A 24227-nucleotide genomic window follows, 5' to 3' on the forward strand; every position below is an offset into this window, starting at 1 on the left:
GCCTAAGGGATCATCCAAGGAGGGTGAATCCTCTTGTCAGTAGGGAAAAGTGAAACGGCTTTTCGAATGTGCCGTGAACTCTGTGAATGCACTCCGACATGAGTCACAACAAACACAAATCCTTTGGCAACAACCAACCGGATTGAAAATGTCAACATAAAAACAAATAAAGTAAGACTGGCAAGGTCTGTCAGAAATGAATCGGTTATGCCTAACAATGCCAGAGGGGTAAAAACTTTGGAAATCACGCTCAAAGAAACTCATGTCACACAGCCCTGAAACATCTTGAGTATGTGTTCTCGTGTGTATGACAGCAGAAGAGAGAATGACAAATAACCTCCAATCACGTCAGTCAGCTTTACATGCAAACCTGAGAGCAAATCAGAACGAGGCAGGTTTTGTCACAGCTTCCACTGCTTACCCTGTGGATTACCTCTGTTGTCTCTGCAAACTCTGTTTTTAGCTTTAATGCTTGCCACACAAAGAAGGTTCACCTTAGAAAATTGTACTGGATTGTCCAGAGTTTTTGTAGATATCCATTCTTTCCCCAAACATCCATGCAGTTTTATAAACCAGTAGTGTATAAGTCCATCATACTATATAAAAACCATAATCTCAACGTGTGTCTCAGGTTATATAGCAACTTTTAAATCAAAATTCTCCAGATGTGTTGACAGAAAAAGCAGTAACAACCAACCAAGCAAACGCCAAGCTAAGATGATTAAACTCAATTTGACAAAAGCTGCAGAATGTATTAAAATAGAATATGCACATCTTATTGTGATTGTAAAGAAATTAAAGTAAACACCCACTCGACAACATTTCTACACATGGTTTCAATACTTAAGCCTTTCATTTCAAAGATTGATGTTTATTGCCCAGCTGCAGTCATGGGCATTTGGTAATTGTCCACGATAGAGTGGAATTGCCGGCTAATGTCCACACTTTGACAATTAATTACATCAACTAGTCCACATAATCAAAGACGTGTCTGGGATTTCAATTGACTTTACTCAGGAGCAAAAGAGAAGGCAAATGCAAAAAGGCAAGAGTAAGTTCTCTTTGCATGGAGAAAAAAAAAGGGAAAAATGTACTGTGAAATGCACTGAAACTGGTCAAGGATATATGCACCAAAATGAAGCGCATGTGTAATTCAGGGAGATGCACTCGCAGGAATGTGTTAGCAGCAACGCAAATAGAAATCAGTGGTTGTACCAACATATGACAGACTTCTATAATTAAATGTAATAGCTGTGACTGCAATTACAAGCCACTGGAGAGAAACTGGTAAATCTGAGGACGTTTCTCATCTAAAAGCACTGGCAGGGGGCCAACATCCAGTCAACAGTTCAAGTCTGAATAAGCTACTCAGTCTTAACGTTGAGCTGCTGCAGGGCCAACGAGATCCATGCAACAGTACAATTTGTAAACTATGCAGACTTTGAATATTTTAGTCGCCATAGACCACTTCTGCGTCTCATATTGAGCACCAACTATGCTTTTGGATAGAATTGTGTCTCAGCCTGATTTCAACAGCTATCTGCCTGCAGCAGACTTGTTTTCTCTTAGTTCAGATCTGCAAAATGCATCATGGGGGCCAACTATTGTTGGAAAAGTGTTGCAGGAGAATGCCTCATCCATAAATATAAACAAAAAGTCCCTAATAAAAAATGAGACGGGTAAAAAAAGAAAAAGAAAGTATAATTGAGTTTTATGCTAATGACAATGCACAAAAGGTCAAGAAAACTATGAAAATGTAACCAGAAAGTTTTGGTTTCTGTTCCCATTTGTTTTCACTATGTGTGATTTCCTTTTCATCTCGAGCTCATTTCAGTGTGCCAGCTGTTGACTGTGTCACTTGCAGCATGAAATCTGAACCACTAAGCACATTGTATTCAAGAGGAAGTCGAAAAACCATCAGGGTGGATGCAAATACATTGAAGGAGATTTACGCCAGGAGACCAGTCATAACCGGTGTGCTTGTAAATGTAAGGAACTGAAATAGAGAACGACAACTGCAGGATGCATGATCACTGCATGCCGCAATCATATCCAACTCTGAGCAAGAATTTTTTTACAGACCAGCTGAATTCGCCCTGCACAAGCAAGGCTTTCAAATAACATGAGCTGGCATCAAAACCACATGACGTCTGTAAAACGCGATTGCCAGGTTTGCATTTTGTGATAGAAAGCTGGAGCATAAAGACAAAGCTGTGCAAACTCCAATGTCATATTAAATGTGCTGGCTGAAATGACAACAGCAGTACGGTGATCTAAAAGAAAGAAGAAATTATAATTGAAACACTGCAGGAAAAACTTCTACTGAAACTGAAAGAAAACAACAACATAATTGTCTCAGACATTGAAGTGTATGTTCTAATGCCAAATCACTCACACGCAGTTCAAAGGTGCCTAAACAGAGAAGTGAAATATCACAGTTGGGGATAGTGCAAAAAGATTTAAATGTTTGATCTCTTTCAAGTTGTGTAAATTTTTGAGACATGTCTTTCAAATCTCTTATGTCAAGATCAGGGGTGTCGATATCCACATGCAGCCCAATTTCATCTTGAATGGGTCGATCACATAAATCGTGACATAATAATTCTTCAATCTAAATCTAAACTCCAAACCTCCGCTTTGTTTTAGTGCTAACGTACTCTAGAAGTACTTTCCCCATCGTTCTTAAAAATATTTCCATCCACGTCACTATGAACACGGCTCAGAAAGATGTAGTACATATGCCAAGCCTTTAGGGGTCGCTGTAGCTCCAACAGAAATACACCGAAAACGCAGAAGAAGACAAGGAGAATACTTTTGCTGATCCTCGTATTCAAGGAATCCAACATATCTCCTTATTAAACTGACTAGCTTCAGTAGCTTGTGCAACACAACCTGGAGCATGTAAGTCCGCCGTTTCTGTTGTTGTTGTTGTTGTTGTTGTTGTTGTTAAGTGATGTCACCGAGGGTCGTGGGGTTATTGGGTCAAGGAGAGGGGCGATGACATCATCGTTTTCCGCAAATGTGCACCTTCTTGCCCATCCACACGTCAAAGCCGAGGTGGCATTTTAAAATTTCTCTACTCTCTTTTGTTTAAAAAAAAAAAAAAAAAAAAAAACATGTTCAGGCTCCTAAAACGCTGCACTGTGTGGATGATAGGCCAAAAACAATGTGATTACATGAAACGGCATTCTGGCGTGTGGACAGGCCCTCAGACATGTTAAAATATTCAGGGGTGGTTCCTACAGTTTATGGATTACTTACTGTCTGTTACACTACAGGTTTATATACCTGCATGCAGTATGAAGCAGAGAGCTGATGGGAGTTAAATGATTTTAAAGAACCTTTGTACCAAAAATTACCACCATCTGAGATTAATCGGCTCTCTCGTGATCCACTCCTGTGTGAGAAAACGTTCCCTGTCTTCTAATTTTTTTTGTCTGTTTCCTTCAAGGGAGTGTGCCCTGGCTCCCAACCAAATCAAAACAAATAATGTTGTGCAACTCTCAGGTACTACAAAGCAAATTCTGCAAGCTCTCAAGCCTTTAAAACCTCTCAACACTCAAGGCCAACCAGAGCCCGACTTGTAAAGCCTGAACCACAATCGGTCCCTCTGGGCCACAACTACAAGCTGAACCGCTGAGACAATAACTGCACTTTATCACGCTGCCAGCCTTCATACGTAGAGACCGGGGAGCCCTGCCCTTATAGTGTGGAATAGCCTTGAAGCCAACTGTGGCCGTCTGGTTTAACCAGATTATGATTATGTCACGCGGGAGATTACCCATCTGACACAGAAAGTCACAGTCAGACACATACGCACACTCACAGCCATCTGTTATTGCTACACACTGCCATACATTTGTTCTGTGCAGCGCACAAAGCCTGATCTTTACAAAGAGGAAGGGAAAGATGCTCTGCAAACTGCACAAACTGATAAGACCTCTGCTGAAAAATAGATTTCCCCTCAAATCTCCTGAGAACTACCTCTGTTAATAAAGGATAAATAGATCATAAGAGGGGGAAAAAAGAAGGGGTGAGGCTATGGAAGAGCATAGAAAAAGACAGATGAGCCAGAGAAGAGGGAAGGAATATTTCTCCCCCTATGAGTGCAATGGCTGCCTGCTTGGCTGCAGCTGACGCAAAATGGAGCCGCCAGAGTGAGGGGAGAAGTGGTGGGATAAGGGGGGCAAAATGGGAGGAGGGGTGAGGTGGGGAAAGTGTGACAGCAGCAAAGAGGGGGGAGAGCAGCGGGGGGGAGCAGTTGAAAGAGACTAATTTGTTCTTCTCTCATCCGTCTGGTCTCCCTATCTCACCTTGGCCCAGATTTTCAGTCTACCTCATATTCACCTCGGGTAGAGGAGAAGAAAGAACGCTGATGAGGGCAGGACACACATACCAACACCCAAAACACACACTGGTGGAGGCACTCTTTAAGGAGGCCATTAGTCTTCACACCCATCATTACTTTCTAATCATCTCGTGGCAAACCGAAGATTTCACACATGCATGAGTGAATCCTGTTAATCTGAGCAGGTAGATGTCAAAGCAATGAAAAAGAAACAGTTGTTATGTAGCAATAATATGGAGACAGCTGTGGTGAATAATGACTGCCCTGATAGCTGCAGCTTAGAAAAATTAAAAATAAGAGAGGCTGGCGAGCTTTGACTGAAGCAGATGGCTGATTTAAAACACAGCTTCCAGGTGGTAAGGGTATGCAAATCTCAGCGAGGTGTCTCAGACAAAGAGAAAACCGTCTGTAAAGAAAACAGCGATTGGCTTTGGAGTTACAGTGAGAGGTACACTGAGCAATGCTTTCAGTCACCAGTCTAACCAAGAACAGGATAATAGCCTCTTCCAAAGGATAGGCTGTGAGTGTGTGTGCTTCAAGCAGCAGACCCCAAAGAGATGATTACTGTGGAGTGGCGCTGTTACTAAGTCAAATAAGCATTCAGAGAAGTGACAGAAACATTCGATTTGATGACACATCAACTTCTTTTTCTCTTAACATGCCACAAACTAAAGAGCAGGGAGCCCCTTAGACGATCACTCAGTTCAAGCCACTGTTTAAAGTACAGTTTTATTTTAACAACTGTTATGTTTTCATTTGGTCTCTATACAGATTGACTTCTTTTTTTGTAGTTCATTATCACCTTTCACTTTTTTATTTACGTGCCTCACTTGTTTGGCCTCTACATTCTGGTATATAGTCTTATTTTCACTGATGTTGATGTGGTGTGGTTCTATAACTGTGATCAGTGTGATTGTGGGAGATGAAATGATTAAAAAAACAAAAAAAAGGATAAATGATTAAGAAGCTCCTACAGCTCTGTACAGATGACTACTAAATTCAAGCGCTGTTAATAATAATTAAGATAATAGCATTTTTGCTTTTGAAAAACCACTTAAATCTTTGCAATTTTATATTTTTAATGTCTTTTGTGACAAATACTTCTACTATAGATGCATGATATACAATGAAAAACTAATAGTTGTACAGCTAAAACAAAAATAAATTGTGGGCCTGTTACTGATTATTAAGGCTCTTATCCCTCCACTGTTCAGGGTTACGTCAGAAGGCAGTGTAAAATGTGTCAAGTCAAACATATGGGTCCCAACATCTGATGTGGCGACAGACAAAGACTGTGGTCCCAGCCTGAGAAACGAGAATATGCAGAATGTCCTTATTTACTTCAACCACGGTGGTTGGGCAGCTATTGACAATCTCTAGTTCTCCAATAGAGCTCTGGAAAGTTATGAATACAAATGTGTCCCAATTCACTGTGAACAGATTTGGAATGTTAAAATATGAATACAAGATTTGAGTTGGAGTACTGTTTCTCTGTGTTTGGGGGCGGTTGTGGCATAGTTGGTTAAATTGGCCGTCTTTCACTCACAAGGTTTGTTTGGCAGTTCAATCCCCCATCTCAAAGTCGGCTTTTGCAAGACACTGAAACACAAGTTTCAGTGACACCCAATACAGGTCAAGTGCTTCGTGTGGCAGCCGTTGCCATCTGTATGCATCAACATTTGTCATGTTTTTGTAAAACTGTCGCTACTGTCTTATATCTAGCTGATTGTGGTAGTTGCTGGGTACGATTAGGTTCAGAGCTCAAAGCAAAGTGTCGAGGAACGGGCATTCAATCTGATTCAAGCAGCCCAAAAAGAAAACCTGCCCATCCTCTGGTCAGGAGTTACCTGCATGAACTTCAGACATTGAAGACGAGTGCCCGGAAAACAATGACACCCCCACAGAAATTCAGCAAAACTGCACATTTAGTATACCAAGTATAAACACAACATGTGGTAGTATGCCAAGTTTGGAGCAGGTGTAGAAAGATAGAAGCCTGTTTTTGTTTGTATTTTCTCTTTGGTTCATTCACTGTGCAAGAATCTAAACTTATGACATTCTATTTTGGAAAGAAATTCGCCAACTGCATCTTCGCCATGTGTGCCCAAAAACATTTGCACAGTACAGTAAATTGGCAAAAAGGGAATATTTGTTTTCGAGTTTTAGCACACTGTTAATTGTAAGTACAGGTTCTGACTGTTCCTGTTATCAAACTATAAACTCATTCAGTACATTACCGTCATTCGCTAACCAGCTTTTATGACTGGGTGCTGCTGAAGTTCTTCCGTTCCAGCACACTGTTCAGAAACTGTTTGGTCTGAGTACGACTCCAACAATCAAGGGTTTGGGGAAGCAGTTGCAGGGTGGTTGTCTGACAATTTGCTAGTTTATATGTGGATAATGATGAGACGATAACACACAGTCAGATGGAAATAAAAAAGAGCTTTACAGACAAATAATATTTGGGAGCCAACCAGCATGAGCAGAGAAAGTCCAAATAAGCATGATGGCTGAAACCAACAATGCCTTACTGTGGCGTATAAAACAAAACTGAAAAAAATTTGTAAACTTCAAGAAGCAGGAAACTTCAATTGTATTCCTGTATTAAAAGAAAAAAACAGCCTAATCCTAATATCCTTACTTGTGTTCAAAAAAACTTTTCCAGGCTTCAAATGTCAAGGATATTTTTTACGCTCTCAGTCCAGAAACTTTTGAATGTTTAGGGGGTTCAGTTTCAATGAAAATGCCAAAGGGTTTGCACCCTTCAGATCTCACACTTGTGAGGAAATCCAGTCGAGTAGCTTCAGTTTGCTGCAACTCTCATCTTTTTCTCATCACTTCATTTTCCACTCCACAACCAGAGGAATTGACTTGGCACAAGTCTGTGAATCAATATTAAGTAAGACTGAGTACAAACAGCACTGGCGTCTGAGACAAACCCGGCCACAGCTGATGCTTAGAAGGTGGTATTTGCTCCTGCTTGAAGCTGGTTGTTAACCTGGCCTATAAAAATGACACCATAAGGATTTTCAGGCTTGGCCTTGTGCCACATTTAGATTTGGCTGCCCTGAACTTAAGCAAACAAGCAGAGAATCGACTGATCTCGGCCCAGGGGCCTCAATATGCAGCACATCAATATCTGGGGTAAAAAGAGACTGGATGCTAGTGTAATGCCTTCAAAAGAGATCAATACTGTATCATAACCTGTCACTTAAATGAACTAAAAACAGGGAAACTGGAGGAGGCACAAACACATTTCACACTTCTCAATCAATGTCTCAAATCAAGACTTTCTTTCAAGTACTGCTGGCCAAAGCTTTGAAAGAAAGAAAAAAACACACACACAAGGATTAGGAGACTGACAAATCGCAGACTATTTGGTGAGGCTGCTTGTAGGTTTTGTGCTCTGAGCAGACGAAATAGCATTTTACCCGAAAGCACATGAAGTGATGATATTTGAAGCTTTATACTTTTTAGCCTCTTTAGAGTGCTTAACATCCATTATTCCTATACGTCATTTTATTGTATTTCTCATGCCTTTATACTTTTTTAAAACATTTTCTGTTATCATTACTCTTGTAAGTTTAACATTTCTTTACGATCTCTCTTTGCAATAATGTTAAGTACAGATATCAGTGCTACTTCTTTATCATGGGTCTGTAATCTGTAAAGTAATTTTTTAACCTTTACCCTATGGAAAAGGGTTTTATTCCACTTGAAATACGACACATTTTACGTGATCTTGTCCGTGCTAAAAACTGAAAAAATTAAGTTCATAATTGATGACCTTAAAAACCGTGAGTGGATGTGCTACTTCACTTTTCACGCTGCCCTGATCTCTCGCCTGCATTCAGCATGAAAGGAGCACCATCAGCAGTCATTTCTTTAAGCTGCCAAGTATTTATGACGGCAATCCAGTTTACAAAGCTCCAATTTAGAGTGACGCTATAAAAAAATGAACTGCTGTCAGTCTCAGTTGTCATAGCAGAGAGAGCACATGAAGCAAACCAGCTGTACTTTAGGGTAATGATGTGAGAAGAAGGCATGAAAGTTAATAATAAAAACACAATTACAAACGATTTAACACTGTTGCAAAGTGTGACTTGTTTTGTGAGTATTTTACCAAAACCATGAGCTGTTTAAGGTACCAGCTTTTAAAGTTAGAAATTGCTACCAGAAATAACCTCCAAGTCTTTTTTGCGGATGGATGAAAAACAATAGGTGTTTCCTTGTGAATATAATCTGAGGCGTAAACAGAAAAATACTGCCAGGCTGAAAATCTTAATGTACTTTTTGGGGTTTTTTTCTTCAATAAGATGGAAATAACACCACAGTCATGTTCCACTTATTATGCTGCCAATGAGAGAAAAGCATGTGGCTGAATTATCACATTGTAGCTTGTGTTATTTTTGTCTTATGTTTCCATGGATTTACAATGCACTGTAAGACAAACTGAAACTGAATTCATACCGGCACAAACGCACATAAAAAAGGATTTCTTTCAAAAAGGCAATGGGTAACAGAATACGTAACTTAATTGTTTAGATACAACATGAATTGTAAAAGGAATAAAAACATTTACTAGCTTCACAATAGAACAATAACATCTGTCTTCTGCATTTAACCCACCCCCAAGAGGGTGGAGGGCAAGTGGTGGTTTTCACTTTCACTTACCCTGACTGATTCAGGGCTTCAAACTAGCAACCCTCCAGTCAAAAGCTCACTTCTTTAACCATGTGGCGCCCAAATGCCTCATTGATGAAAACCACTAAACTAAACTAATAAAACTACACTAATTATACTTTATTAATTCCTTTTGGGAAAATTCCTTTAGTGCCCCACTGACCCATCCTATTTCTAGGATGCAGTCGTAAAGCCAGATTGGGGCTTTCAGGGCCCCACTGTGGTGACCCATTAGCTGTGGGATTCAACCTTGCAAACTCTCAATCCCAAGTCCGCTTCTCTAGGCCACCACTGCCCTAAACCAATGGATGTGGCTGCCATACAAGGCGCTCTGTCAACCCAATGGGGGCAGTTTGTGGTTCAGAGTCTTGCTCAAGGACAGATGGAGAATCAAACGAGCAACCTTCCAATTGATTCCCATTTCCATTCTACCAACTCAGCCACAGCTGCCCCATTACAATGATCATATAATGCAGAAAAAAGACTGAGCTTGTATGCAGTAATGGGCAAGTTCACACGTCTTTCAAGTGTTTGAACTAAAAAAATCTCTTTAGTCTGGCTTTTACATAGCCCTTTGTAATGTTTAATCTTATAATTTTATCCTTCATCTATCTATTTCAATCTTTGTTTTATTAATGTCAAACTTTTAGATTTCTATTCAAACCATATATCCCATTTATTCTGTGTTTTACAATCTAGTATTTTAAATTTCCATCAACTATATTAGAACAGTTTACTCCTTTACGGTTTTACTGTCACTTTTATATGTTTATATGTTTTACAAAGAAATATATATATTTACTTTTCTTTTACTCTTAGTCTACTGTAGTTCTTTCATTAAACATTCTTGCCACCTTTTCCTGGCTGATTTTATTGTACAATGTTTTGTATGGAAGCGAATATCATTTTTTTATTTTTTTCTCAATCATTTTGGAAAAAATTCAAGTTGCATACTTTGAAAATTACTGTATAAAGAAAGGATTGATAGATACAAATCATTTATTTGCAATATATAGAGTAACTGTGGCTGCCAGATACTTAAAGGTGAACCAAACTGATGAATACTGTAGCATTCTACTGTTCAAGCCTTGAAAATGGCATTGACTCATACAAATAATATTGTCTGAATAGAATCGCCTTAGACACAAGTGGCTTCTACTTGGAATAGGTAAGAAAAATGTTGGCAGAGCAGCAGTTGCTGTTCTGTTAATGCCTGGAGCCCAGTGGTGTAATAGAACGCTGTTGATCTGTAAACCTATTTATTTCATAAGATTCTTATCACTGAGCAGCTGTTCGAATGGAGCATCTTGAAAGCAGTAGGTACCTATACACTCATATGAACTGAAGATCCACAAATCCTTTAGTGGGCTTGTATTTTGGCATCAATAAGTAGCTTCCTGTTTCTTGTACCTAAAACAAAAAAAAATATCTTCAGCCTAAAATTTATAAATCAAGAGTAATCTAAAAATAAATAAATAAATTAAGAAGACTTAAAAATGTCAGATTAAGAAAAAAACAAGAAAAGCTTTTCCATCATGAAACCAGTGCTCTAAAAACTGAGTTTTGGAGAATTAACCTCTGGCACGATATCCTCCTCCTGACTCTTCAGGAAACTGGCAATATTTCAGTGTGACAGCTAATTTGAAAGCTTTGCTGTGTGTTGTTCAGCCAAGCAACCAGTCAACCAGGAATACCAGCGAGACGACACACACATGCAGATAGACACAGACACACCTGCTGTTATTAGTGCTCAACCTGACAGCCGAATGTCACGTCTTTAGCAAATATCCTGCGGATATGAGTGTAGCATGCCTTCAGGGTGGTGGAACTGCAAACCTAGCTGTCACCGTATCATCTGACTCATCATTATGTCAACATTTAATAATTACCGGGTCTGTGCTGTGCAATTCTTAACACAACCAGCTTAACATGACAATAGCGCTGACTGTTTTAAACACACTGTGATACTTAAAACAAAAGGTAAATATTTATCCTGTGCAGTGACTGAAAACCACTAGTTCTGTCGCTGCTCACTGGTAGTATGAAGAGCTCTCTGTTGCTCCTTAAATACTGAACACTTGAGCTCATAAAATTCAATATAATTACATAAAACGTCTATCAACAGGCCCCTCAGCGTGCTCAAGTTAATACAATGTGTGCTTTGGCCGCCGCTTTGCGCCTCAACATCCCATTATGGAGGATCACGCTAAACTATGCTTGACATTTACAAACAGCCCAAATTCCAACATAATGTACCTGAATATCCTGAGCAAGTGAATGAAATTAGTCTGTTTAATGAGGCCGCAACTGAATAATATTGTCTATGCTGCCAGTGAACGAGCATAATGTGCTGTAGCATTACATAATCTTGGATTTATACAGACAAGCCACACAGTCACTGTTTAGGGAGAATACATGGCTAGAATTGAGTAACCAAAGGAGAAATCTGGAAGCCAGGCTGGTATTTTCCATCAATTTCTCTACACCAAGCTTCTAGCATGAAGGATATACTCTCTACTTTCTCGGTCGCTTGTTCAGAAGCAGACTCTCAATAGTTGTCCTGCAGACTACATGTTTTAACTTGGCTTGAGAGCAACCTCAGTCCCACAGTGACCTGTAAAGTGACAGCCAACACGTCGAGATAGAAAACAAACTATGCAGCTAATTGCATGACAGGAAATCACAGCAACAGGAAAGTTTTTCACAAGAAAGAGGTCACAAAACCTTTTTAGAAAGTGTTTTGCATGACAATGCATGACAATGCATGACAGTGTCAATGCAAAGTTGTAAGACACTTTTACAAATCAATGTGTCATAAAGCAATTGTAGCATCACAAATTAACTTCGATAATAAGCTGTAACAAGTAACATAGTGCTTTTAAATGCCTCTAAATCAGAGGATGGTTGTGACATTGCATGTGTTCTTAACATTGGACCACATGCTTGGACATGTGTCTTATCCTATCATACTATCAGTTTATTCACACAATCTTGAATACAGCATCCAAATAATCTGTGCTATATGATTGAAGAATTACACATTTAAAACACACAAATGAGTACAGGTGGTAGCAATATTTGGTCTTTCTACATTTCCTTCACCGTGCTGAAAACCACCAAAGGCTGGACAACAGAACGAACAGGAAATATAGCACTTTCCATTGCCAACAACTTGGATCAAGGTCACCAAGTAATAAGCTCTGACAAATGTCAAACCCATTACATAATCCCCAGAGCTGTATCATTATAAGCATATGGCTCTAACAAAAAGCACAGTGCAGTGGAGTGAAGAGAGCCTCTGGCTAAGTAGCTATCAAATGGCACTGTTCACAATACAGAGTCCATATCTGTTCTTTACAATTAGCCAATTAGATTGAATGTCTTGAACAAAAGACACTAATGCATTAGGTTTATCATAACGGTACACTGCTGAAACCATTTAGGAAGCAAACAGTAGATATCCATTCACTCTTCTGTACATAAGCTGCAAGTAATACTTCAAAAAATAAATGGTCATTGCATTTTCATTCCTATCAATAATACCTTTAAGATAAAATGTAACTGGACATGTGGACACGCAATTGATAAACAAGCGGCCCTTTGTGATTTAAAGTTCTTTATCAGCTTTCTATTAGAAGAGCTGGGGCAAAGAGCAGAGCAGTTGAAGTTATGGAGGAAGGAGGATGGATTATTCAGTTTGTGTTAACCCTCTGCGTTACTGCAAGGTTTTATGATGCTCTTCACATAAACTACCTTTGGGAAGTTATGCAAGAAATGTCACTAAATGTCAGCTTCAAACTGCTTTATTCCCAAGGCAAGGACAGACTGATCTGTAACTGCATAATCACCACTACGCTGCACACAGACTAAAACAGATATGAGAACGGCAGTGTTTCACCACCATAACTATTTTAAGTATTTTCAGCCCAAAGGGTTTTTGCTACAAGCTCAATCCAACAGACCGTCTTGCTGCCTTTAGAGCACAATTACCATTTTTTATTACAATTACCATTTATAACCAATGATTTGGAGACTGAATGAGCTCTTCATTAATGGCTTCAATACCTGCACTGTGACTTCAAATCATCTTTGTAAGTGAGTGAGGCTACTACAAAAATAGTCTCTATGAGCACTTGCTGATTGGTAAACAACCGCTGCAGTGTAGAAACTATTTGCCCTGTCAACAAAACATGAGGCCTGCTGTGACGTGATGTGACGTTAAATGAAAATGTACATGACCATAGCAAAAGACATGTAGATATATTCATATTTCATTTCATAGCAATGGACACAGATTAGCACAGGAGTGATATTTTTAGAGCTGTAAAACTGGTATTGGTCAAATTATTTCCAGGCAAAATTTGCAAAAAAAGACTTGTACTGGAGTTACTCAAAAACAAGCAGTGTATAACAAAAAAAAGCAGATTAGAATAGAATACAAGTAATAGCATCAAAATTATGTTCAGTTTTGAGGTTAGGCTTAAACTTTTCCTATTTAATAAAGCTTACAGAGTAATGGGCTGGTTCAGGCCATCCTGGACCATTTTCTAGTTATGCTGCAATAGGTTTAGATTTCTGATAGAACTTGAGTGCATTGATGTCTTACAGTGGAACTGGCAGTTAAAGATCTGAGTGTCCTGCCCAGATCAAATCCACAGCAAGTGGATTAGCTTGTCTTCATAAAGATTAATAAAAATGCATTTATTGGAATAGGTTGCACCACCTTCGCATAAGAAAGGCTTGAGTGTGATGCTATCCAAGGAATTTTCTATGAGGAACTTGTATGTTCTCTCTGTGCCTCAATGTGTTTTTATCTGCAGTATCTGGTTTTCTCCCACTTTCTAAAGAGATGCTTGTTAAATTCATCCCCGACTCCAAATTGGTGGCAGATGTGAATGTCTGGGAAATTGTCTGTTTCACTCTTTGTGTTAACCAGTGACGCAGGGATGTACACAGCCTTTCAACCAAAGTTGTTTGGCCTAGATTCCAGTCCTTGTTACTTGGGCTTGGCTAAATCAGGTACAGTAGATGTGATGGATGTGAAGAATAATGAACTATACATTAGAAAATAAGTTGAGATGTTAAAATGTTAAACTGGTACAAATTTTGACAGTGAACAAGTTCACAATATAAAAAAAAAAAGTGTCAACTTTGCAGCTTTCGGGTGGATCCATTCATTTATTCATCGCTTTACTTTTTTTCAATGCAAATAGTCTGAAGTTGCTCCATCCCGCCGACAATGGGCGAGAGCAGGTTTCAACAGGGTCACATGGCTTACAATGTTAAGAAAAACAAATGTTCAATTCATTATTTTACTATAATTACAAAAATGCATGTATTTTTTGTTTCTTTTGGATTTGACAGAAAGTTTGTGAAACCTGAAAACACATGCATCAAGAAGACCATTACAAACATGGTTTAATCCTTTGTTTGGGACACGACCATGAGAAATTTGCTCTTCTGACACCTAATCTGTTCAATATATTTACGTTGGAAGAGAAACATGGAAAATAGTGAAATATAACACTTTTATATCAATATTATAGCTGTATTGTACAGATGACCTTTGGTGCTTTCACAAAATAACTAGACAATTAGATATTACAGTCAGTGTAATGCATCACTTTCAATCTAACGTCAACTTGGAGATTATATGGAATTATGTTTTCAACAATAACTTCAGAAATTATTGCCTAAATTTGTCCATAGGAACTATATTGGAGAGCAGAACTTTGACTAATCAACACGTGCAGTTCCCACAACTTGTTTGCAGGATACCTAAAAGGTGATTTATACAGTGTGGGTTGGCGATAATGGAAGATGAATAGGCAGGCGAGCTGGCTGCAGATAGCAACCTGCAGCCTGTTTGAGAAATCACATGGCTTACTGTAAACAAAGCAGTTATGCAACAACTGAGGTTCACGCAAACAACCAGGAGGCAGTGTGACCCGATCCCAAGGATCCCCTGATAGCACAGCACAGCAAAGGGTGGGCCATGAAGGGGTCAGAGAGGGTGGAGAGCTCGGACTGAAGCCTGGCTCAAACCTGTGAGGGCGGCTGGTGGAGCCCATCCCCCCCCCCCTAATGTGACTCATGTTTCCCCGCTCACTGTTGCCTGCTTCCCGCACAGAAGGGGGCGGGAATCGGAGAAAAGAAGCGCCGTAATAATCTGGTTAAACGTTGCAGGACTCCCATCCTGCAGGTTTGCATATTAAAGCACCCACGTGTTGTCACTCAAACGAAATGCAACATGTTTATAATCCCAGAGTCAAAAGTCACCGCCACTCTGCAAAACTTGAAGGAGGCGGGGAGGAGGGGTGAGGATGCTGATGTTGACACGAGGAAAAAGTGGCAACAAGGTTCATGTCTCAACATTGTGTGTCTGCAAAAAAAAAAAATTAAAAAAAAAACGTTGCCAATTTATTGAGAACAGCAATGTCAACAAGAGCGATGGGGGCAGATGACAAACCAAGAGCAAGAGAAAGCAGCAGGAGAGCAACACTGTACTATCATAATACGGCTGTGCAAATGAGAGATGGTGATGCTCTGAATCCTGCCTTGCAAAGAGCAAGAAAACACGTCACACCGCATGGCTCTTTATTTGTTGACAAGCCGAACTCCTGCGCCGGCCAGGGACACGGCTCGCCGCTGCTGCGGACACTTGCCTTCCTCGCAAGTTGGCGTGCCGAAATGTTTTTTTTTTTTTTTTTTTTTGGAGGGGCTAGCTCGCGAGCTAATGGCTCCGCTAGGCTATAATGTAACTGAGGGAGCGAGAGAAAGCACATTCACCTCCGTTAGCCGCTAGCGCCCATCCCCCAACCATCCAGCCTTCCCTGTCTGTGTCCACCATCTTTAATCTGTGCTCCGTCTCCCTTCCCGCCGCACAAAACACGACAAAAACACGAGACACTCACCTTTAGCGACCATCGCCAAATCGATTATCGCCTTCCGAAATAAAAAATCGATTTTCGTTTTAATACCTTGTGTATTTTAATATTGGAAATTGGCCGTGCGAGCGGAACCGCGCCTTGAGAGAAGAGCAGCAATCCTAAACCGCCATCTGGTGGTATTTCCCTCTCTGTGATGCAGCGGGAGCGGCGCAGCCTCAGACCGAGACACAGCTGCCCCCTGGCGGACACACCGGGCCGCGGCGGACACGCGCCTCCGGGGGCGAGCCCGGGAAGGGAGGGACCCTGCGCCCCGCCAACACAACACTGACGGGGGCGCGCAAAGGAGCGGAGAGACCCACCCCCCCTAGATCAATTAACATTTAATAAGTCATCCATTAAAACAATTATTAATTTTACCCCCAAAATTCAAATATTCAAAAGTAAATGATCTACGTAAAAATAGTGAGGGGGGGAGCATCACATGTTTTGTTATACAAATCATTCATTGTTATGCTAAACATTTATGTGATTGGTTTGGTGGACTGATGTAGGCTTTATAGAATTAAAGGTTTTTGCAAAGTAAGCTTTCATATACTTGTAATTTGGACAAGACTGGATGCAACCAGTACAATTAAACATACAAGGATAGATAGATAGATAGATAGATAGATAGATAGATAGATAGATAGATAGATAGATAGATAGATAGATAGATAGATAGATAGATAGATAGATAGATAGATAGATAGATAGATAGATAGATAGATAGATAGATAGATAGATAGATAGATAGATAGATAGATAGATAGACAGATAGAGATGTGATCAAGTACTATAATTAGTTCTATAATTACTTGCAATTTTCAGTTGTGGTTGACATTTTTGGATTTAAATGAATAATTATTTAATATACATTTAATAAGTTGATATGCTTGACTGCTTTATGTTGAGTGGCGTTTCTCAAATTTTGGTCACCCATTTAATATCTGCAAGTGGGACAGAATATAACAATTGACCCTCACTATGAATGCAGTTCAGCTCAACATGACGTCAACATTGATTTAATGTCACCAATTCACCAAACAAGCATGCATGTGAAAGCTGCAGTACCTTGGGACAACACATGCTCAGGGGGAATGTGCAACTTTACAAAGAAGGCCTTCGTCCTGGAATTGAACCAGGTTTTATTTCACTGTGAAGCAAGAGCATTCATCAATGCACCAATGAGGGCTGCAAAGTCTGTCAGGAAAAACTAAGGTCTGAAATAAATCCCAAAAATAATAAGTGCAGTGACATTTTTGAATGTCCCAAACCATCTGTCTGTCCGTCCGTCTGAACACAGCTGACAATGGGTTAAAATCAGGGTACACCCGGGGAATCAGCAGTCCAAGACAGGACAAGTAGACAGTGGGATGACAACATGAATGATTATTCATTCACACCTCAATTTAGAAACATGAATTCACCTAATTTTGCAGTATGGATGCATAAATGGTAGGAAACAGTATTACCCAGACAAAACCCACGCCGCTCAGACAAAACATGCAAACTCCCAGGCCCAGAATTAAATTGAGTGTGTGTGTGTGTGTGTGTGTGTGTGTGTGTGTGTGTGTGTGTGTGTGTGTGTGTGTGTGTGTGTAAAAACCACAAGTGATGGTAATATTAACAATTAAAGTAACCTGCTGGTGTTGCAATCTAATGACCTTTCCATATCCACAGACTCTGGGCCTAACTCATAAGTGGTTGATTATGAGTCTATGACGCTTAAAACATTCTTTATTGATGTTACAACACATCTGAGAGAGAGAGAGAGAGAGAGAGAGAGAGAGAGAAAGAGAGAGAGCACATGGCCAAACTCCTACACCAGGTCCTTGGGCTGAAATTAGATGTGCACAAACCCAATTACAGAACCTGGATGGACTCACATTACTCACTCCAGCTCACTGTGGCCTGAGAGAGGCAAGAGAGAGAGAGAGAGAGAGAGAGAGAGAGAGAGAGAGAGAGAGAGAGAGAGAGAGAGAGAGAGAGAGAGAGAGAGAGAGAGAGAGTAATGACTTCAGTTAATTGCATTAGTCCCACTTCTGAGTCTTTCGGTGGTTACCAAACACCTGCATTACAAACCATATGTGAGCACATGAGAGAGAAAAAGGGTCATAAATAGAAAAAATAGAGACACTGATTAATAAAAAAAAAAATTTTTTTTAAATGCTGCTGTGCCCACGTCTTCTGCATCTACGTATATAGCAGATAACGCAGTGATGTGTGCTGACGTGAACACAAACGCACACATTTCATCTGATGGACGCATCGTTGCTTTCCATGGCAACAGCACATATTGCCAATAAAAACTCCAGCCAGATTCTTCCCTCAGGGTTATTACATAAACCCAACACACACATACACACAAACATGCACTCACAAACATAAAGACTTAATTGCCGGTATTTCCCTTTATTATCGAGAGTAATCATGCATGCCACAGGTGCTGTGCATAAAAACCTGAAGGACAAAGCTTTAAAGCTGTCCGTGTCCGCATTGGTAGTAAAGATTATTCATATATTAGGAGAGAGCAAAACAAAAAACACGCACACAGACTTATGATGACAGTCAAAGAGGACGTGCAAATGAAGTTAAAACGATCATTTGATTTGTATCTGTATGTAATTTTATGCTTGAAAGTGTGTCGTCTTCACTGGTTGTCCATCCCTCATTTCAACACATATTTGCGTTTAACATTCATTGGCACATGTGAATCCCCTTACAGCCACATGGTTCAATGTCTCGCTATGTGGAACGTCTCACTTATTTACAGTCACCACTCACTTCTCCCTCGTTGGTCTCAGGATCCTGACCTGCAGAATAATTCACATTTTTGATTTATCAGTCTATTCCCTTGGTGTGTTTTTCTTTTCTTTTTTTTCTGGTGCTCAGTACTTTAATGAGGTCTGCTTCAAAGGAGCAACATATTCTGTACATCATTTGACTGCTGGATGGTGTACTTATCTGTTGTCTGTGACATCTTGCGGTCTTCTTGAGTTTTTGTAGCACACTGGAGGATTATCAAGAGCCAAGTTCAAAGATATCCCACATGAGATGACCCCCAGACTGCATAGTTATATAGCAGCTGGCACTCCTGCCTCATAGTGGTTCCTGGTTGTAGTACAGGCTTGAAAGTCTTTCTGTGCGGAGATGGCATGTTCTCCCTGCTCCCTACTACCGTTTGTCCCACAATACAAAACATATAGGTGTGACTGTGAGTGTGTGTGGCTATGTGGCTGTCTGCCTTCTGCGTTTGCTCTGTGATTCATGGTGACCGGTTAAAAGTGTGCCCTCCGTTCACCTATAGTCAGCTGGCATTGGCTGAAGCCTGCCAACACCCTGAGCATGATTAAATAGAAAAGCAGATATGGGCTCCACTTTGTTCAATGGATGATTCCAAAACGCAGTAACAGACTGTGGCTGGTAACTTAAGATACATTAGTGCTTTTGTTCCCTGCATATAAGTCTGTAGCACACCTATGTAAATAATCCCGTTTCTCAGATAATCCTGCATGAACATCACATCTTGAGCTTTAACGACTTGGTTTCAACCAGATCATGATCATGTGTAGTCCAAGACGACACAATCTACATTTCAGGGAAACTCCAAATGGATGAGAATTCAAATTTATATAAACCCTTTACTGTCTGCCACAACAATTTTCAAAGGAACGTTTGAGTCACTAATATTTATAGAAATTAGTTGACCTTCACTTCAACCCACTAAAATAAATATATAAATTATTATAATGAATTTGTAATTGTCTTTTTGTCAAACTACAATAAAAATTTCATAGCTGATTTATTGTAGTCTATGTTTTAAAAATAAATCCAAGCAAAACCAGAAAATATACATGTACATTCTTTCTATATTCAAACACCCACGTAGTTTGAGAAGTGCTGCATTGTCTATTATCACGTCACGTTGTGCTGTTGTCGCTTAAACAAGCAACGATCATCACTATTGCCAAGCTGGCTGCAGATTGTCTTCTTGTCTTGTAAAATTTTTGAAACACACAAAGTTATGCAAAAGACATTTGTATGCGCAAAGGGTTGCAGTACATTGCAGGGTTTTCCTTTAGCATTTCAACAGATCTATTCTTCCTCTAGGTCGAATTCCCTCTTTTTAAAACGTCACTGTTTTTGAACTCTACTGTGCAGACACTTGCCCCGGTTAATCCATTTCAAATCTATTTCATGTTTAGGGTGCTCAACGTGTTTCATGGTGACTGCTCCTTGCATATTAAGTACGCATGGGACAGTTCTGTGCCACATAACCTACAGACGTCCGTGTCGGATTCATGTTTGTGTTCCATTTGCCCTAGTTCGGGTGCAGACTTTGAGAAAGAGTCGTATACGTAGGCACATGCAATTCAACCTGAATGCAAACACACTCAGTCACAGCCTCTAAAAACTTTTCCTGGGGCTGTAACCATGGAAACAGAGGGTGTCTGGCGCAGCATCAGCCGACAAAATCCTTCTAGACAGTCAAGGTAATCACAGGTTATCGCTCTAGTAGTCACTAGCACAGACGAACATTTCAATCTGTGGGAAAGTACAGGTCTTTTTTTTAGGCTGCTTCGGTGGGTGTTTAAACCCTTTCTTTATTCAATCCCGACCACACTCAAACACTCACTGACCGTACTTAGACGTTATGCAATCTGTGCATTTTTACTCTTTTATTTTATTTCCGAGGGTGTTGACTGACAGAAAGGTTTTACATGGTCGTTCATTGCCCGCATGCTTGTTCTATTTTTATATTCGTATGACCTTGCTCCGAGTATTCCTAATCCCGAGGCAGTTTCTTTTTTTCTTTTTTGTTGAATGTATGTATATATACACTGGCTCTCTTCACATGTCTCTTCAATGCTCTCATCCTCCCCACCCTCCACTCTCCAGTCCTTACCATCTCCTTGCTAATGCAAAATGTATGAGAGGCGCTAGCTTGAGGATAAAACCATCTCATGCTATCACAAGCCTATTTGTAAAACAGGCAGTTATCATTGGCCAAATCACCTCCCACACAGATGATAGTGGACACAGCCAAGGTTGGGTTTTTTTCCCCCGCAGTGTGTGTGCATGTGTGTATCAGACACATGCTCAGGCATGTTATCGCTGCCTCAATCACAGTAGGAGTGTTTTATCCCTTTCTTTTGTTGACTATCTCACTTCTCTACTCTACGAGGGAGGCCAGATGATGAATGTCTCCAACCGGCTGTTGCGGTTCACTTATTTCTGCTCTCATCAGCTCCTGCTATAATGAGAACACGCATTCAGACAATGAAGGAGCCCAGCTCTGAATACTTCCACCCTGATTGTGGCTCGTACGCCTAAAACAGACTCACAGTCTCCTGAAACTGAGGGATTCTGAGTGATGCTGAATTGTTTCAATTTTTTGTGGGTTGAACTGTTAGAAATTTGTTGTCTAGAAATTCACATATTTGACTGACAGACTGAGGCGCAGCGTGAAATTGGCAAATACACACTACCTCCTACATGTGCTCGTGTGTGTGTGCGTGTGTGTCTGTGTGTGTAAGCAAGGAAGAGGCATAAAGATAAAGAGCTTGAAAGAGGGACTGAGGAAGACACATGGAAAACTTGACACTCAAATGTGAGCGCCCCTTTCAGCTGTCACTCCTTCACTGTACTCTATAAATAATTGCTTCTCACAGTGAGAGATTTACAGAAATCTGCTTCATTCTGGCCCTCATGAATTCTTGTTCTACCAATCTGATGCTTACCGTCCTCCCACACCCACACCACCCTCATTTCCCCCCACTTGTCCTCCTCCCTCTCCTCCCGGCTGTCAGGTCCTCTCTGGTTCCTTTAGCATATTCTTATCACAGCAAGTCGGCAGCTCTTCCCTGGAGGCTCCGCCTTATAGTCAGGATACGATGAACCTGTTTCCGAAAACCTGCAGAGCAGTCGATGGGATTACAGCAGTGCCCCAAATAGCCGGGTTCGATGTACTCCTATTCACGGTAACCATGGTAACAAAATATATTCCTCCTCATCCTCAGAGACATGGCCTAAGCCAGGCAGATGCATCAGATGAGAAGGAAGGAAGGAAGGAAGGAAGGAAGGAAGGAAGGAAGGAAGGAAGGAAGGAAGGAAGGAAGGAAGGAAGGAAGGAAGGAAGGGAGGAAGGAAGGAAGGAAGGAAAACTCTAGCCGTTTAAGCTTTCTATTTCCACTCTTAGTCAGTATAAAATTGTTGTATCTCTGGTGAGGAGCCCATCGCAAAACAGAACACAAGGAAATGAAGTTCGTCCATCAGAGCTCCATTTATTCATGTGTAACTCATTTCTATCAAGCAGTTTCTACTGCAGTCAAAACATCACCCCAGTTGTGTTCGATACATAAACAGGGCAAGCTTAGAGTCAGACAGTAATGATTACTAGAGAGCTGTTCATGGGTTCTAGGGAAGCAGGGCATGTAAAAAGATCAAATTAAATTTTTTTGGACTACGGTCATTGAGCACCCTAATTGGCCACATCCAAATAGACTGCAGATTCTGCATGGACTCAATGGAAAAGCAAGTTGAGCTAATGTGTTTTCGAAGTGGTGGGTGCATTTAATTAAGTTTTAATGGCTTTAAGATTGAAGGGAAAAAAGAAAAGTCGAATCTGTGAAGGTTCAGTGCAATTACAGATGCATTTTAGGAACAAATGGTACTTAATATCAAATTATGCACCACTTACATTCACATTTATATACACTATTTTTATATTTGATATGGATCACGAGACTGACAGCAATGAGGTTGCGAGTGATGGCGAACCTACACAGAATGATGTGCTTTCTGATTCTATGAGGCGTACCACAGTATCAGTTCATTGTTCACAAAACTGGTTCAATCCCTTGCCTCATTTTTCCTTCCTTGGGATGTTACAGCTGAAGGATGTCAGCAAGACCCCAATCACTGCCAACATTACTGAACTTTTAGCTTTCCGAAATCTGGCTATTTACAACTACAGTCATTAGTGAATTGTCCACAGCCCAGATGTTTGCTGCACAGCTGACAGTGATAACTAAGTGGAGAACTGGCGTAATTGGCTGGAAAGGAAACCTGCCCGTTCTCCTTGACACCGTGCTGCATAAAAAGTTGCTGATATCGTGGTTGCATTATCTATAATCTTAAAATCTGGATCAATTAGGGTACATAAAAAAACAGAGATCTATTTTGCCTTTCATAATAGGTTCAAGCACACATGCTTCATTTCAGCTTAATATTGACAGCTCTGTATCCATCAGAGTCCCGGTGGAGGAGTCTGTGTCTTTCATTAGCTGTGCAGCAGCAGTCGGAGGCTTCTTATTAAAGAGTACAATGGTCCAACATAACAAAAGTGCAGGTAGCTACATTTGGCAAAGGTTAATACCACTCAATGTGGAGCAGGGCATACAAGTGTTATGGCTGTGAAATGTCAAAGCAATTACTGCCAGATTGCAGACAGATGTAGGTGTGTGAGGTGGTGCGGCCCTTTGTGAGTTTGAGAACAGCTGAGTAACAATCTCTCAAGAGATTGTAATACTCCAACAGCTCAATATTTGTTCCTTATTATAAAGTCTATACTTGTTCTAGGTTTAGACATTCTTTTAATATGATGCTGTGGAAGTATCTGGTTGACACAACTTGTTGGAGGGGGTTAATGGTTTTGTACACAAACGTCCAGGGCAATTATTTTATAAGCAAGAACCTTGTGAAACAGATATGGGTAAGATCTGTCCTGTTACAATTTCACATATAATTGCAAACTTTATTTGATATATTTCTATTGAAATACGGGTCAAAGGTGGCCCAGAGTTTAGAGAAGTAGTCTTGTATAGCCTGAAGTAAGGTGGTTCTGATCCCACCACCAATAAATCACCACTGTTGGTCTTCGAGAAAAGCCCTTAACTGTTGCATTAGGAAGTTGAAGTGAAGTGTGTGTTTCATTAATCATTTACAAAATCAAAAAACAAAACAAACGTGCATTCTGCAGCTGAATGGGGAAAATCTAATCAGATACTGATATGAGAAAATAAACAATTGTGCATTGTGCCTACTTACCTGAATTTGTGACGAGTGAATACAACTTATGCACAAACAGACAAACACGTCATCATTTCATCTAAATCTTTTTCCTCACAGAGTTTTGTGAGCTGATGAGGAAACTTGGGTAAAGAATGAAATGACTCCCAACACATATGATGAAGTCCAGTTTGCCTGCTTCAGCTGCACCAACGTGGACAAATCTGACCTGGACAAATGAGAATCTGCACAGACAT

At 40.3% G+C, this 24227-nt stretch overlaps 1 protein-coding gene across 1 annotated transcript in view; it reads right to left on the reverse strand.

Moving 5' to 3' along the window:
- The window catches only part of stag1a (STAG1 cohesin complex component a), a 42057-nt gene extending 25903 nt beyond the window's left edge, over window positions 1-16154 (reverse strand). The window contains exon 1 of the mRNA XM_080480483.1: window positions 15946-16154. The gene's annotated coding sequence lies outside the window, so the exon portion shown is untranslated. The remainder of the gene's footprint in view (window positions 1-15945) is intronic.
- Between the last annotated feature and the right edge of the window lie 8073 nt (window positions 16155-24227).

Source organism: Lipophrys pholis (assembly GCF_963383615.2).
Source record: "Lipophrys pholis genome assembly, chromosome: 14".
Lineage (NCBI taxonomy): Eukaryota > Metazoa > Chordata > Actinopteri > Blenniiformes > Blenniidae > Lipophrys > Lipophrys pholis.